Source organism: Acanthochromis polyacanthus, chromosome 2, assembly GCF_021347895.1.
Source record: "Acanthochromis polyacanthus isolate Apoly-LR-REF ecotype Palm Island chromosome 2, KAUST_Apoly_ChrSc, whole genome shotgun sequence".
Classification (NCBI taxonomy): domain Eukaryota; kingdom Metazoa; phylum Chordata; class Actinopteri; family Pomacentridae; genus Acanthochromis; species Acanthochromis polyacanthus.
The window spans coordinates 23,566,432-23,581,575 of record NC_067114.1 but is presented as its reverse complement, the minus strand read 5'-3'; positions in this window follow the sequence as shown (position 1 = coordinate 23,581,575).

Here is a 15,144-nt window from a genome sequence, read left to right as displayed (position 1 = left end):
GGCTGCTGTACTGCACTGACTCAATGCAGTAATACTTTTACTTCTAGTACAGGATCCGTCATTGCAGTAAAAGTACCGCAATGTACAAAAACTCCATTATAAGTAGAAGTCTTGCAAAAAATCCCTACTTAAGTAAAATTAATATTGGCTGCAAATGTAGTTTCAGTATTAAAGTAAAAGTCCTGGTTTGGTCCCTCTGACTGATAAATTATTATGTTAGATTTCACTAGATTATTAAAGGCATTATGGAGGATGTTTTTTTTATTAATTTGTCTGATTCACATAAAATGAATATACTGACCTTTAGTGGACTTGTATGTATGGTCTCTAAAAGAATAAAAAAAAATTAAAAAATAACTGTGGAATGGCAGGACCTGAAAAACATCAGCCAATCAATGCGCTCGGACCGAGGCGTTTGGTTTGCTCCCTTTCCTGTCAATCAAAAATCTTCCGGCTCAGGCCGAGTTACGTAGATTACGTACGCTTTGGACTTACGTGTTTTCTGTATGTGTTGCTTTGGTATAGCTTCGTAGTTAGCTGGCGACTTGTTTTGCTCATCTTTTTTTACATAATGGCAGATTAAGATCCAGGGGGACCCAGCCGTAAAAGACAATTTCACGAGTGCTACGGAACTTTCTGGAGGGGGGCGTTTCTTCGTAAATGTTAAGAGGGGGGAGGTTAGAGGGGGGTGAGGGAGAGGTTGTATGTGCGCATGCGCATGATACGTTCAAAGTCGTAGGAAATTGAATATCCTCTAATGCCTTTAATAGTGAAGCCTCTGTCTGTCAACACCAAGTTACAGTTGTAGCTGCTGCAGGTGGAGCTAATTTTAACTGCTTTATATATAATTTTATATACAGGAACTGTAGATAAATTTGAGGGATCATCACATCATTGATGGGAAGGGAAAGAAGAAAAAACGACAAAGCTGTCATCCACCACTCTGTTTCCGGTTGTTGTACTTTCTCTCATTTTTAGGTTTTATTTATTTATTTTTGGTGAGATATTAGATCATATCAATGTTTATTGAAGTGAACGTGTAAATGGGGAAGTTCAGAGGGAAAAGTGACTATTTGGTGAAGCTAACAACCAACCACACACTGCTTTAAGACGTAGAAACAATCTCCAGATAAATGGGTTGTTGGTGAAGAAGTTGTTTGGAAAAATGCAGCCACCAAAACAGCTGAGACGCCAGCAATACATTTATTATTAGAGATGCTTCATGATAACCCAATATTACTGAGGGTAAAGTATCTCACTGAACAGTGAATGTCGGTTGACATATAGTTATTTATTTATTTAGATGAGGTTAAAAAGAAAGTTTGGTGCTGGAAAGATGTTCTATAGGATGCTCTATGGACTTCTGTAGAGATTCCTGGGGTGATCCAGTCTCACAGACTTCATTCTGGTTCCTGTGATCACTCCTGTGATCATGCTTCTTTATAAAAACAATGCTGTGTTTAAACTAGTGTTATTGTATTTGTCTGAATAATGTAGGACTGAAAATTAACCCTGACTTTAGGATTGTTTTTAAAAGATTTTTTTATTCATATAAAGGGACAGACAAAAAAAAAGATCACCCAGTGTTATGAGAGCATACGTGCATTCAAGTTGAAGCTGGCATTGTGAGAGACGCAGCTTGCAAGCAGTGACACTGCTCAATCCCCCTATTTAAGAGATGTATGCGCAGCCAGCGTCAGTGCTGACATGAGCCAGTACAAAGACAAGATGACGGGATTGCTGTGAGAGTTTGAGAAACGATTTCAGGTCTTTAGCGAACTCGAGACAGTTTTTCGCTCACCATTCACCGTCGAAGCTTCTGATGTGCCCTCTGACATGCAACTTGAAATAATGGATTTGCAGTGTGATGTAGAACTGAAGGACAGATTTGCCTCTGTGGGTTTGGAAACATTTGATCAGCATCTCCTTCCAGGCTACCCTAAATTAACAGCACTGGCTGCAAAAATGTTGTGCACGTTTGGGACGACCTATCTTTGTGAGCAAGTTTTCTCAGTAATGAACATTAATAAAACAAAACTGCGTACAAAGCTCACACATAAGCAGTGAACTGACATGCTGAAGTTGGCTGCTGCTCAGGACATGATGCCTGATACTGATCCACTTGTGCAGGCTAAAAGATGTCAAGTTTCAGGAGCAAATACAAAACAAGAATAAATCCTGTAAAATGCTGCTTTAAACATTGCTGCCCTAGGGAAAAAAACAGTTGCTAAATGAAAACTTGCTGTAGTAAATACTGTGAAATTCAGTGTTGGTCATCAGACTCACTACAAAAGTGTTTGGTTGAATGGAATATTATTTCTAATGGGTGCATCCATGTCATGTATGTATTTTTTTAATGTATATTTTACATATACATTTTATACATAAACAAGGCAGGTGACAACTTTACTTTCTTAACTGTCCGTGTAAAATAGCTGCTACTTAAGATTTAAAGGTGTGCAGAGTTAATTTAGGTGTTCACAATTACCTTCCAGATGTGGAAAACGGACTTCAAAAATTTCTATATCTTGATAAGTTTGATATTTTTAATTCCAGGACTATGTTTTTAAGTTACACATACCTGTGACTAAATATGTTGTGCCATTGTACAATTACTGTGATCAGTTGTAATGCACAATGCACACAAATAAATGTTAAACTGAGTCATAGTGTTGTTGAAATTGCACGTACTTTAATCTCTGGTTGTTTCTAATATAATTTTTAAAAGTACAGTTCATTACATACAAAGATTTTTCTAATATTCTTGCTCTCCTTTGCACTAAAACGTCGGAAAAACTTAGACTTATTGTTATTTCTCGGTAATTATGCTATAAGTTTACTGGTCCGGCCCCTTTGAGATCATATTAGGCCGTATGCGGCCCCTGGACCAAAATGAGTTTGACACTCCTGGACTAGAGTGATTTAACAATTTTCATAGTAAATAACTTTTTAAAAAAATACAGTGTAACGCTGTAAAAAATATACTGAGGTACTTATAACTGTGGTTGCCAGTATTTTATTGTATTTTGCAGAAAAAGTTGTTACACTTCAGCAGTCTATTGTGTAGCCCCAAACTTCATTTCAACACAGTACATATAATCTGACAACAGTTCAATTCAAATCTTTTAAAACACGAAGACATCTTTGTCTTTGGTGTCTTCTTGACCCTCATATTCAATGAAGTCACAAATGATTCTCAGTGGTGGAGATCTTGATGCCAGATTATCTTAGCCAAAAGAAATAAATAGTGTTATTCAAATAACTGGTGCAGATTATGCAGATACACTCTGTACTTTGCTGCTCACACCAAATGAGGGCGCCATGCCTTCAGTTTGGACAGAGGAGTGACTGGAATACAAGATGAAATTGTATAGTGGCAGCAAGATGAAGACTAAATGTGCATGGACATGAAATAAAATTAAATAGAAGTGATGTATATGACTTATATGATCAGTTAATGAACACTGAAACCCCTGAAAACAACACGACCTGCCAAGATGCAGTGCATATCTTATTAAGTATTTTGTGTAGGGGAAAGTTGCTGCAATTTTGCTGATCTAGTGTTTTTCATTCGCTTGCATGGACCTCTTTGCTGTTCTGAATTAGTAGTTACTTTGTTTTTGTATTTTGCCAGTTTTCATACTTTAAATTTTTGAATGGCTGATGTATTATCCACAAAGATCCCTAATGTGGATCTGAAATTTTGTTACCTCATAGTTAGCCATACATAACATTTTTCAGCAAGATTTTGTCAAATATGGGTCATTTCTTCACCTTCCCAAAGAGATGTGATCAGTCATTTATTTTGCTCTGATTTAGAATATCATGGTGTAAGATATATTACGTAGATTGAATTTAACTTAATTGTCATTGCACAGAGTACAAGTACTAAGACAATGAAATGCAGTTTAGCATCTAAACTGAAGTGCATTGGAGAGTGAAATGTCTGAGTGGAGTAACTTCAAGCGCAAGATAAAAGTCTTAAAATATATACAGTAATAGCAGTATTGACAATATAGACAGGGTATGCAAAGTAAGTGAATATCCAAGATAATAAGTGATGTATAGGATATTTCAGTATAATGTGTAACATTTCATATGCATGTGAAATATTGCAGCCATGTACAACTTGTCAACGTCGTGTGCAATATTTAATGTTTCAGGTGCATTACTTTTGCCGAGTTATTTTATTTCAGTAATGTTTCCTACTTACATTTTATGTTACATCTTTTACTCTTTTTCTCCACAGTATCTGGCACACGGATTTATATATATATGAAAAATAAACAACAATACAAAGTTAGATAAATGTGAATATAGCCATCAATATAAATGACAGTATAAACAAAATTAACTGTAGAGCAAAACAAGCTACAATGATTTACGGACATGGGTTCTATATAATACAAAAAATTCTATTAGCATCCCGAGTCAGCTGGGATAGGCTCCAGCACCCCTCGCGACCCTAGTGAGGATAAAGCGGTGTATAGAGAAAGGATGGATGGATGTATTTGTGTATTATATGTCCTATATGTATAACTCTGGTTTGTGTTGAACAACTCTATATGTCAGAGTAATATTTTGGAGTTCATTCAATGGGTGTTCAGGAGCATAATTGAACCCCTCCCTTGGAGTTCACGTCTAACCGTTGCTCCACATGACCACCCCGCGGACAGAGCTGCAGGCTGAAGCAGGACTTCATAGTGAGGTAAGATTGACCATGTATTTTTGCCTTATTTGGTCGCTGCATTTGTTCTTTAAGTTTGTTTTTTGAATTTTTTCTCTGCTGTAAAGGATATAAAGTTTAGGCAGTTGAACCTTTCAGAAAAAATCCTCTCCAAACGTATCTGCATACAATGGTGGTGAAAAGACACGTTGCTTCGGTAGCTGAAGGAGTGTTAATGGGGTAATGCTAACGCTAACGTTATGAGCTAACGTTATGAGCTAACGCTACAATTAAATAAAAAAATATTCAGAATTATTACTTTACTTAGCAATGCAGCCATATGTTAATAAAGTGTTTTTCATTGTAACACAGGAGAGTCAGGTTAGGTTGCTGGTAGTACACTGTGAAACTCCGAAATGTGGATGGCAGATTTTGTAACCACTAACTTACATTAGCGAACAACTCGGCAATTTCACTGTGATTCATGGAAACCAGTGGTTGGAATTATTGTAAATTGATCAACTAAATATTGTTCTCTATCCTTTTAATGTTAGATGGCCAAGACACTGATAAAAGTACAAAAAGGGACAAAGAAGAAGTATGTGAAACTCGAGGAAGTTTGCTTCTCTGATTTTCTTAGTGCTGGTAAGGTATCTCTTTCTATAAAGCTATGGAATAGCAGGTAAGAGTATTTTGTAAAGAAGTGCTGCTTGTCTTGCTACAGCCCAAGAGAAGTTCCTCATGCCAGAGGGCACAATACTGAAAGTCACAGATGACCATGGTGTAGAAGTGGATGAGGATGTGTTTCCAGAACTGGCAGCCAAAGAAGTCTGTTTTGTCATCTACACCGATGATGGTAGGGCATTAAATCACTTCTGTGTTTGCAGAGAAATATGATGAGATTTGCAACTTAACTCAAAGACAGCTGTCTTCTGGATGTCTATGTATATTGTGGCAGATAACAAGAATCAAGAATGAATATAGCATTTGTTCCTTGTTCATTACATATGGTTTGCATTTCAGAACTCCCATTGGCTGAATCCTCTGGGATCTCTGGTGACTGCTCAGACAAGACAGAACATGTGACTCTTGGTAAGTAATGTAGTATGAGGTGATGTTCATGTTTCGTCTACAACCCAAGAGTGCAATCATGGTAGTTTTGTGATTTCTTAGCCTTTCTAAGCATTACTCTGTTTTGTGATCTTCAGATCTGTCTCTTGTGCAACAATGGGGTGAAGCACCATCTTCTCCAAGTTTGACAGACACTATCTCTGTCTCAGAAAGTCTTAGCAGTGACACTAGTGATTCAGGTTGTAAAGGGAGTCAACCTCTGGACAGTAACCTCGCAAGAAATGTAATTATAACTTGCAGCACATATAAAAAATGTTTCATGATTCTTGGAAAACAAATGTCTTTTGCAAAAATTAATACTCATAGTTATATTTTTAATATAAAAATGTTTAATTGTAGTTGCATTTTTTTCCCTTCATAATTGATTTTTTTTAGACAGTGGAACAAATTCTGACCTCAAAGCCAGCAGGAATTAGCCTAGCCATGCTACACCCATGTTTCTGACGGCACAAGGGTCTAGGGAAGCTCGACAGGGAGAGAGGCGGGCTAAAAGGTTGTCTATCAAATCCCTCTGCAGCAGTTGGGTAGGTATACAACCAATCAACGCAACGAATAGGCTGACGTAGTTCCGAGAGCACCGGCGGATTGTGGCTAAGTCCCATTAGCTTCCCAATTAGCGAAGCCGCGGAGCCAACTGGTATATTAAGGATTTGCCATATCCCGTCGGCATAAGTCCAGATACGTCTTTCTTCTCAATGAAACACTTCAGTGCCGTCCTTTGTTTATCTTTCAAGTTGAATTTTAGCTTCAAATCTTTAAGGGCTGTGGCCAAAGCCGAGTCCAAAGATAACTGTTTATTGTGTGCTGGTTGTTTCTGGCAGAATCGTCACGCCTCTGTCGTCACTTAGTTACGCCCGCCTTCTGACTCTACACTTCATGGTGATTGGTCCGGCCAGTTTTAGGAGAATCCAGCCTCGAGCCTTATGGAGGGTAACTAGACCCACCCTGGCAGAGAATTAAATTCGTTGCCGTGGGTTGTCTAGCGCGGCTAGGCTAAGCAGGAATGACTGTGATTGACGAATATGAAAAAAACTGGGAGTTTGAAAGATTCCACCAGGTGATTAATGGTGAACATCATTGTAGCACACATGCGTGAAAAAGAAGGGTAAGGACATGGATTAAGACTTGACTTTTCTGATTTTTTTAAAGAGGAGAGCAATTCTTAGGATAGAATTTTTTCCTTTTGCAGGAATTGTGTGAGTAAAGCAACAAAGGAGTTCCATGCCTTGGGGATTGTATCACGGTTTCCAAGTTTGAAGGACCCATACTCGAGCAAGGGATATGTAAGTTTGCACTGCAGTCCATGTGTAAAATAATGACAGAGGATGAGTATTAGGCAGATGGGTCCCCCCTATTTAGAGCCGGGTTCTGCTCGAGGTTTCTTCCCTGTTAAAAGGGTGTTTTCCTTGCCACTGTCGCCTTTAGCCTTGCTCTGGGGGTCAGGCATATGGGTTCTGTAAAGCGTCCTGAGATGATTTGACTGTAATTGACGCTATATAAATAAAATTGAATTGAATTGAATTGAATTATGTATGTTTTTGTGTATAAGCACTAAATGCGTCATACATGTGCATTGTTTCCAACACACAGTGATTTTTTTTTTTACCTAGGAACACTTTTTCGACAGTCAGAGCAACAAAGGCTTTCCTGAGTGGCGTGTAAAGACTGTGCAATGTCAGTCCAGAACACCCACTCCATCCCGGAAGAAAGTGATACTTAAAGGAGGTCCCACATCCTCAAGAACAGTTACCACAGGTGATCAGCAAATGGGAGATGACTGCATGGAAGCCATATCCCTGCTCCACCACACAACCGACCGTGAGTTAGTGTTCCAGAAGATGAGAGAAACTTTCCAGTACCGTCAGCAAATTTTGCACGATCCACAGCACTCATCTGATGTACTACAGATGTTTCCTCGCTTCTTGGACACTAAAGGACTGGTAGGTATTAAAATGCATTTGTCAAAGTTACATTAAAATATTAGGTTTACATTAGGTGGCTGAAATAGTTGTCCTCCCCCTTTTTAATTAGATTTTGCAAGACTTCTCACTCATGTTTGGAGAAGAGGTTGCATCAAGATTCCTGCAAAAATGGAATACCAGTTTTAAAGAAAAAGTCATCCAGGAGGCCAAGAACCTAAAGGAGACCTCACTTCTAAAACGACATCTGACATCTGCTCTAAAAGAAAGACCTGACACCACTGATGATCCAGGTACATCATCAAAATCAAATAAAATCTGCAGGATGCAGAAGGATTTTATTGACTACATCTCAGAAGCACAAACTGTTATGAAATAACGAAAATCTGTTTGCATAAACATTATTTAGTATTTAACATAAATAATATTCTGGTCTCTAGCAAACATTTGTTATAACTAGCACACTTTTACTGTCTTATTTTGAAGGCTTATCATATAACAAACAGTATGATGGAATGTAGAGATGCACAAAATAGGCCAATTTAAAGTGTAATGTGGAACGTGGCCTCTCTAGCCTAAAGTATAAATCTGACAATTTCTACATTTGACCGCTGGAAAGATGATGGGACAATCTAATTATATGTGGATTGGACCAGGATTGAAGAAGTTACGAGGTTTCAACTCTCAGTCTGCATCACTAATTAATTAGTGTTGTTTCCTCTGTTTCCAGAGTGGGACAGTGATATGTCGTCTATTCTTGTCCTGCTTCATCTTCTCACACCACAACCGACTGGAAGAAAACGGGCCAAGAAAATCAGCATTGAAGAGGCAACAGATCCATCCATCCATCCATCCTCTATACACCGCTTTATCCTCATTAGGGTCGCGGGGGGAGCTGGAGCCTATCCCAGCTGACTCGGGCGAAGGCAGGGGACACCCAGGACAGGTCGCCAGTCTGTCGCAGGGCTACATACACAGACGAACACTCACACTCACATTCACACCGAGGCAACAGATCATCTGGTGAAATTTCAAAAGGTTTGAATAACACTATTTCATCCGAAATACTGCTGTGAATTTAACATTTTATAAGCAAAATATTTATAAGCTGATATTTTTATTGTGTTTCAGTCATGTCAAAGCCTTGAGGATCATCTGATGACGACTGAAGGGGGCCCTCAGCCGTATCTTCTTGCCTCAGGGCCTTCAAAGACACAGGTTTTCACCTTTTACATTGTCTTGGACAAAAAGCTTGTACCTTGTCAGTCAGGTACGTCCTTGGGGGCTTTTGATGAGTTATTTAAGTCTCCTTTGTCTTCAGTTTGAAGTACGATGATTCTCTGTCCAGCCTGTACAGATTTTTTGCAGACAACTGTGTACAAAATTGACATAGGAAATACTGAAGAAACTCCAAGAATCAAAGAGCTGAGAGCAAGGCTGCTTAACAAGTAGTAGTTGCAGTAGCATATCATTGGGAATGCTTGGATTCAAAATCAGTCGAGTCTGGTCCAGTCAAAGTGTGTTCACTTGAAACTCTAGAATTTACAGAAGATGTAAAAGCATATCTTAATGTTGATCCACAAGCCACTGTCTATCTCACAAAGTGGGTAAAATGTTGTTGAGTTGAGTATCGTGTTGGACTCTTTGTTTGCACAAGTACTGAGGAAAACTCACCACTTTTCAGCAAAATAGCCTCAATCATTTTGCACAATGATAAAGTTGTTTTTGTTTTGATTGAACATGAAACTTTTTTTTTCATGACCATTTCCATGCTTTTCAAGTGAGTCAGCATGTGCCGAGGAAGTTTATGTTTAAGGATAGGGGTCATTTCAGACATTTCAAGTGTTTTGATGGCCAGATGTCTTATGGATGTGATTCCCAATTTTATGTTGTATCAGAAAATTGTATCATCTGATTTATCAGAATGGGATCCATGTGGAGATGTTTCATTTACTTCAACTGAGAGGTAAATTCAGTGGTTTACCTCATGTTAAACAATGTTGCAATGACCAGACACTGCTATGTTTTCATTGTTATGATATTTAATGCAGTGTATATTTTATGGACTGTTTTATGCAACTTAAGCTGCACTGTCATGACCTTGAAGGTGGTCTGTAATTATACCTGTGTCTGCAGCAGGTCTGTGAATGTGAAGTTGTTGCTCTAAATAAAAAAAAATCTGTTGTAAACAGTACATGGCACAGCATTAATTTTTCCATAAAATATATAAATAATATAGAATTCCGAAGAAGTATTCAACTCTAAAAAAGGGTTGAATTAAATACATTGTAAGTGTTCCTTCTAACACTGTGAATGAGTTATTATTTAAATTAACTCAATTTTAGTGTTACATATACTCTATATTAGATTAGAACTTAAACACCTGAAGAGTAAAATTTTAACTCAGAAAAAGGGGTTCAAGATCAACTAAAAAAAAAAAAGTTACTTTTACTCTCTCTGGAGTCTATGCGATGGTCACGCATGTACACTAAAATTGAGTTGTTTTTGACTCACAGGGAGTTTATTCCAAAAGCCAAAATTTGCTGTGCAGACGTGCCCAAAAGGTGTTTGATGCAGTCAGAGGTAAAAGTAAGGGAGGATTTGTGAAGAACTTAAAGTTTCTAATGGTCATGATGAAAAATAAAAAAGAACAACAAAAAACATGTCACGAATCTTGTAACATGCACTTGTTAGATGAAAGGAAGACGCTTTTGTCATGTTCAGCATTTTGACAGCAAAACATTGTTAATGACAAATAATTTGAGGACTAATGGGGAGATGAGTCACTAATAAAGTGAATTAAATAAATCACAGGATATTATACAGTGGTGGGTGACTAACTACCCCAAATCTGCATTTAAGGGTGAACTCAGGTATGTTGTTTTTTGAACTTGTTTTCTTTAAATGTCTGTCCTATACTGCAGTGAGGTCCAGGAGGAAGGACATTTTGTTTTACACTTTGCTCACAGACATGTGTTTGACAAAAAATAAAACTGAACATACACATCATCTGTTGTGGACTGTGTACTGCTTTGACTGTAATTATTCTGTAGATATTGTAAAACTACAGATGTACAGAGAAACATTATTCTTCACACTATAAGGTGCTGAATTCACTTATTTGAACTGCTTGTTTTTTTTCAAACAATGCAACGGTTCCAAATGACATTCCAGATGTCACATGAGGTGGCAGCATAAAAAAACATCTCCAATGCATCAGGGATCATTCCAGCATCAGCACTCAAAGACTGAAGGAGCAACATTTAATTTTACTTGACAGCACAACTTTGACGGTTCACTTTCAAATAGCACAGAAGCAAACGGAGAACTTCGACCAACATGGCATCAGGTAAGACCAACTCAACAAAGACAAAGTCAGTGTATCTGCTCTGTCAGCAAAATGTATAAAACTGAAAATCTAACTGTTAAACTGTTCCTTAAATGTAACACTGGACAGATCAGCTCTGTGTCACGTTCTGTCCAGGCTTTGAGAACAGTAAAAGATCATTTTTTTTAGAAAATTCTGCTATAAACCTTATCAGTGTTCGCTACTTGAGGCCAGTGTTGATTTTCACACTTATTTGATCAGAGATATCTTTTTAATTTCTGCTGTTTTACTAAACACAGGGACAGGAGCTGTGATCGTCCTCAGAAAAGGCATCGATTTTATTGTCCACGCTGAGCAAGAGGTAGGTCTTTGGACTCCTTTTCATCATATTTCCCTGCTCAGGTTTTTGACTGCTCCATCACAATATGTCATCAGAACTCTTCTAAAACAGTTGTCATGTATGTTTTGGTCCTTCAGACATTCGAAGAAAACACAGCAGCAAAAAACATGAGAGCAGAGAAACGTAACAGCATGACGGAGCTGTCCAGCTCTCTGGAAGACCTGGCCAATGTAAGTATTTTCTGCTGTGTTGTTTGAGGATGAAGTGAATCAGTAGCAGGTATTACCCAGTCACTGAGTGGTGAGAGCTGATCACTTGGTCTTACTCTGTTTCCAAATCCAGATGTATCCAAAAGGAGACAGTGTTGAAAGGGAGGTCAGAGTGGCCATTGAGAATCTTTTTAAAAAGATGCTGCGTCCTGATGGGGATCCCAAACTCTCCCCTTGTGAAGCTGTGCAGCAGCCACTCACCACCATGAGCCCCCTGACCAAGCTCTCTCACAGCAGAGTAAACTAGTAAGTGACTGTGATGTTCGCACTAGTACAGAACAAATGATAAACTGATGTCTTTAATAGCTGACTGACTGGTTCATGTATTTGTTTTTCACCCTTCATCCAGCCTGGCCCCCTCCCAGTCTAACAGGGGTCTGTGTCCAGTGGAGGAGCCTGACTGGGAACTAGACTTTGGGTTTTATAACACCACTACAGCCACCAGGTAATCTGATCAGTTGGTCATAGCAGTCAAACTATCTGACTACGGTGAAGATTGTTCTTCAGAGGAGTCTGACAGAGCAGTCGTCCTAGTAGTCAAGCCATTTGACTTCTATGAAGACAGTTCCTCAGACGAGTCTGACAGAATTTCCTGGAGCTCATAGACCTCTGTCTCTTTGATGTCCATTTTCAGGTCCAGGGAGGAAGACTCAGTATCCAGGACTTCTGACGGACAAGATCTCTGTTCCAGTCATTATGATACATCTGTTTGGTCTTCTGATGGAGAAGATCCATGTTCCAATGACAGAGATTCAGTTTCCCGCTATTTTGATCAACTTGATCATAGTTCCAGTGACCTGCCCAGCTCTCTGGAAGACCTGGCCAATGTAAGTATTTTCTGCTGTGTTGTTTGAGGATGAAGTGAATCAGTAGCAGGTATTACTCAGTCACTGAGAGGTGAGAGCTGATCACTTGGTCTTACTCTGTTTCCAAATCCAGATGTATCCAAAAGGAGGCGGTGTCTCTTTGATGTCCATTTTCAGCTCCAGCCATGAAAACCCAGCTGTTTTTGAAGGAGATCTGAGTTCGATTGATGAAGATGTAGTTTTCTGGCCTTCTGATGGAGATAGAGACATCAACTCCTCAGTTGGTGCTTCCTCTGGTCGTCCTGAAAAACTACTGAAGAGAATCCAAAGTTTCTTCAGCAGAATCAAGAAGACTCTTTGCTGCTGCTGGCATCCCTCTATTGAGGACTAATTTAAGCTAACTAATGTAACTTGTATTTTGTTACATTAGTTAAATTAGTTTTACTTTATGGTTTTACATTATTTTGTTGCTATGTTACTTTGTTTTACTTGTTTCATTAGTTTTACTTTGTGTTAGTTGTTTTGTTTGTTTTACTTTATGGTTTTACTTCATTTTGTTGTCGCATTACTTTTGTTAGTTTTACTTTGTTATGTTGTTACATTTGTCTTGTTTTGTTATTTTACTTGTTATTATGTTAGCTTTGTTTTGTTATTTTAGTTGTGCCATTTGTTTTGTTATTTTGTTACATTTGTTTTGTTTTGTTGTTTTACTTAAGCTAGTTTTGCTTTGTTATTTTGTTTCATTTGTTTTGTTTTGTTATTTTATTGTTACATTTGTTTTGTTTTGTTATTTTGTTACATTTGTTTTATTTTATGTTACATTTGTTTTGTTTTGTTTTGTTATTTTATTGTTACATTCTTTTTCTGCATTCTTCCACATGCTTTTACTTGCATTGATTTTAATGTTGACTGAAACTTTTGCTGCTGGTTGAACCTCTTCAATAAAAACTGGCAGACAGCTTAAATAGCTGGTGGAGGTCTGGATAATATTGTGGCAAACAATATGAACAGATTCAGAAATAAAATGACAATGAATGAAAGTAACCAATTGATGTTAAACTTTATAACTGAACTTTGTGCATAGATGGCTTTGAGTTTAACGGGAAACACTTTCAGTTTAACGGGACAACAATGTCCACTTTCATGTTATTAAGTTTTAAATGTGATTTAAAATGAGTTCAGACAAACACATTTGAACATGAGGTGGTGATGATGAAGGTTCTCGTGTCTGTGGTCAGATTTGATTCTCTTTTCCAGTAACAAAACATCTGACAGACAAAGGCAAACTGACGATGTGTTAAATTTATATTTTTTGGAAAAAAAAAAAGGTCTACATTCCATAGCCCTCGAAAAACACTGCCATTTGCGCTCTGTATCTCAACTCTGTATTTTTCTTTTCTCAGTTGTCTCACTTCTAAGATCTGCATCAAAAATCCAGCTTCTCATTGATTTGTCCCTTCTTTTATTTGCCAACTTATTGCTCCATGAGGTTGTTAGGGAGAAACCCCCCAAGAAGCAAACAGTAAAACAGCTTTTCCTGTCTTTCTGCTTTGTTTTGCTTTTTCGCCTCAAACTGGACAAGATCATTTGTCTTTGACTGATTTATTGTTTTGCTCCTTATTTCTCCTGGCGATGAAGGGGGTTGGAAGAAACAAGTCACAACTGAGTAATTTCCAAATGAGAAGATAGTATATTTTGATAATTAGTTAGAGCAGGTTATGCGTTTGAAATTGTGCTTTTACTTGCTTTCCACTTCAGTCACTGCTGTCCATAGTTGCTGTTGGCCAAGTGAAGAAACATAATGACCAAACATGTTGGGTTTGTTGTGCTTTCAGGCAAATGTGATAGGCTTGTGTCCTTCTCACAATTTCTTCTTAAACTGAACAATTTATATATACAAATATTATCCCTAAAAATACCTATGATGGTGTTTTGGAAGCCAGAATATTTTTTATTTACGGCACAGAAATTGTACACCCAACCCTTAATGAAATGATCATGGATTTAGTCAAATTTGTTATGAAATAAAACTACTTCAGTTTTGAAAAATACTTCTACCAACAGGTTTCTGGTACGAGAATGGGCACCGTTTGTGCACCGAATTGTGGTAATTTTTTTAAAGGTCTTCAGACATTTTTATTGTTCGTAGTATTAGTTCATAAATATTTGTGTGCAATTATCATCGGCTCAACTGTGCATTTCTTTTTTGGAAACTGGAGATTAATGAAATCAGAGATCACAACTTTTGTTTATGAGACTGATACGTACAGTAGATTTGATGAATTTATGTTGATTCAACCTTAAATATTCTTGATAAAAGTCTCTCAGGTGGCCTGTCAGTATCTGAATTGTGTCCCTGACAAACAAGTGCAATTTTAAGCACAAGGTGTGGTTTCTACGTATGTTGAGTGAGGCTACTTATTTTACATATTCTGTTTCTTGGTACAGCCATGCCATTCTGTCACACCACATCTTATTTTCTCTTCCTGTGTGAGACTACATTTCTGCTACATGATTTATACATTTTCACTACGTTACAACAATATTATGCCTGATGTTTAATGTTTGCTGCAAAACAGTTTGCTGACATTTGGAATTTGAACCTAATTGTCTTCTCTAGCCACACAATGGGAAGCAGAACAAGTAAAGTAATGCTGATAAACCGATACGACTTTAGAACATCAC